Genomic DNA, 3,471 nt, shown 5'->3' on the forward strand with positions numbered 1-3,471 from the left:
CAGATCCCACATGAGGGCCAGTGATGCTGCACCCTCTACAGCTAAGATGGTGAACAACAGCTCGACCTGGAGCTGGGCTGCTGTGAGTCGCCAGCGATGGCATAGGCTGCAGTGAAGCTGCAGTGGGCTGCCACAAGCTACCGTGAGTGGCTGGCAGCTGGCATGAGATGCCATGAGCCACTATGAGCAGCCGTCTAGTGACCGGTGAGTGACTGCCTCACCCGGGAAGAGCGCAATGATAACACCAACATGGGCCAGTGAACTGACATCCTTCACAACTAGACTGAAGAACAAAAGGACAGCAACTTGTCTGTTCCCTTTCCCTGATTCCCCAATGCTATTTCCCTCCCTTAATTTCCCAATAAAATATTTTAAAAAAAAGAAAATACTATGCTCAATGAAATAAGCCAGACACAAAAAGATAAATATTATTTGATTCCACTTACTTGAAATGCCTAGAATGGGAACATTTATAGAAAGAAAGTAGATTAGAGGTTACCAGAGGTGGAAGGAGGGGGATGAGAAGCTATTGCTTAATGTTTACAGAGTTTCAGTTGGAGGTGATAAAAAAGTTATAGAAATAGATAGTGGGAATGATGGCGCAACATTGTGAACGTAATCAGTGCCACTGAAGAGTAACTTTAAAAAGGTTAAAATGGCACCTTTTATGTCATATATTTTAACTACATTAAAAAAAATAGTATAATATTCCCCAAACCATTGAATCGTATACTTTAAATAGGTAAATTGTATGTTATAGGAATATTATTTTGATAAAGCTGCTTTAAAAAGAAGGACACTGAGAAATTCAACCTTCCTGAAAAAGAGACCACTTTGCATATGCTAGTAAGAACAGTTAGGACACAGGATAAGGTTGACATATAATTATTTATTGGGTTGTTGGAAAAGTCATGATGTATTTTTTTCTATGTTTTTTGTTGCAAAAATGCGTCATGACTTTTCCGACAACCCAATAGTAAGTGCATGTAAGCTAGCTCATTCTGAAATCCAAAAAACAATAACGGAAATACAAAACCAGAAATTGAGAATAGAATTGTTGTTCCTCAGGTCAACTGTCAACTCTTCCAAAAGACTACTAGAAAAACCTGTTAATACAGCAACACTTTATATATTAAACTTACTGCAGTAAGGAAGAATACTATTTTGATAGACTCTTGGTAATGTTTTAGAAGAGTGAAGTCAGAGGAAGATATATGAGGTGTGATCAAACAATACGGTGAATGTTTAAATTTTAAAAAATTTATTACACTAAAAGACACATTGCCATTAATCCCTCTCAAAATACTCTCCCCCTTGCTTCAAACACACTTATCCCATCACCCTTTCCACTTTCTGAAGCAGTTCTGGAAGTCCTCTTTTGTGTCTTTAGTTGTTTTGCCGTGACTGCCTTGATGTTCTGAATTGATTAAAAACATTTACCTTTCATGGTCATTTTGACTTTAGGGAAGAGCCAGAAGTTGCACGGTGCCAGATCCATTGAATAATTAAATGAGGACACACCGTAATGTTTTTATTTGACAGAAATTGCCGTACCAGAAGCAATGTATGACACAGAGAGTTGTCATGATGGAGGATAAAGTAAAGACACTCATGAATAAGGACTTCCAGAACTGCTTCAGCAAGTGGCAAGAACAATGGGATAAGTGTGTTCAAAGTGAGGGAGGTATTTTGAGGGGGATTAATGACAATGTGTCTTTTGCTGTAACAATTTTTGTTTTAATTGAAACATTCGATCACACCTCATGTATAAGGTTTTAGAGTCTTGCGTGCAAGTGACTTAGATGGGTCTTTCAAGAACAGAATCTGACTGGGATTGGACAAAGTTTATGATATAATAGGATTGGTGGATACAGTAAGATGAGGATCTTAAAGTGAGTCATGGTAAGTAAACTCTTACTTCATAAGTTTTCATCCAGGTGAGTGATCTATTGTCCTAATGGAACAGCTTTTTGCCTAAATGGACAAATTGCTTTCCTAGGTAAAATTAGCTTTGAAAAAATTTTCCCAAATGGATAGTGAAGTTATGGATTTCTCATCTTATCTTTCTGGAAAGACTTTCCTGAAGCAAATATTTCAGTTCTCCATCCCAATAATTAAGTTATGTTGATGCAGGTGGTCTCAGTGGTCACTCAGGAAGAGTGAACAATCCTTACAGACAAAGGCCTAGGCACTCATTGTACCTTATTTCTTTCTTAGTCTAGATTAATGATTAGCAAACTATAGCCTGTGAGTCAAATCTGGCCCACTGCCTATTTTTGTACAACCCATAGCTAATAATAGTTTTTACATTTTTAAATAGTTGGAAAAAATTAAAAGGAGAATAATACTTTGTGACACATGAAAATTAGAGGAAAAAATCTCGATTTCCATAAATAAAGTTTTATTTGGATATTGCCACACTCATTCATTTAAGTATTGTCTATGGCTGCTTTCATGCTACAAGGACTGCTGTGTACTCCTTATAGCAACAGAGCCTTTATGGCCTACCAAGCCCAAAATATTTGCTAATTGGCTTGTTGTAGAAAAGCTTGTTGACCCCTTCCTGGATGGGAGAACAGGATGCATATTACCAAAGGGTGACCAAGCTATTTGACAACAGATGGAAGAGGGAAATGTACAGGTTGAAAAGCCGGAAGAAAAAGAGTGAAAGAAATTCTATGTCTGATTGGATAATTAAATCAAAGGCAATTGGACTAAAGATATTTTACTCATATATGAGCACAAAGCTGATAGCATGACACCTTAAAGAAAAATGTTTTTTCAAATGCAAAAGTTAGCATGGCAAATTAAGGCCAAGCCTTGAACTTCTTTATATTCAAAACGCAAGGCACTTACTTCTCAGTAATTCTCTGAATTGTTAGGCAAAAACAAGACAAATGTAAACATTTGTTTCTGCTGGGGAAGGAGGGCAATCAATAGAAATATTTCCAATTTATTCTTCACTGCATACACATACATACCTATTTGCACAAATTCGCATTTACCAAAAGAAATGCTCCCCTCCCCAAATAAAAACAAAAATAATAATAACAAAATAATCCCTCAAGCCATATCTATACTTTGTATTTAAACAAAGATCCTGGGAGTAAATGCAAACTGTAAAGTTAATTGAAGGAAAAATGAACAAACAGCATTATTAATATACAAAATATTCCTATTACACAATTTTGAGCAGGTGATGTTCTCTGCTTCTCTACAACTTTGGAACCATAGAGCTGAATTGTTAAATGTACTCTATGTGAGCTCCAAGAACCAGAAAAAACTTTACTGTCATTATTTCATGTTGTATCAAAAATTTCTAGAGTATCTAGACTGAGAAACTGACTATACAAACTGATAATAACCAGACTACAAATAAAAATAGAACTCTGACCTACAGTCTGCAACAACCAGCCCAGGAAATTAACACATCTACAGCAACCAGTCCAGGAAGTCAACCTACTATCTTTA

This window comes from Hipposideros armiger, unplaced genomic scaffold (genome assembly GCF_001890085.2).
Source record: "Hipposideros armiger isolate ML-2016 unplaced genomic scaffold, ASM189008v1 scaffold_610, whole genome shotgun sequence".
Classification (NCBI taxonomy): Eukaryota; Metazoa; Chordata; class Mammalia; order Chiroptera; family Hipposideridae; genus Hipposideros; species Hipposideros armiger.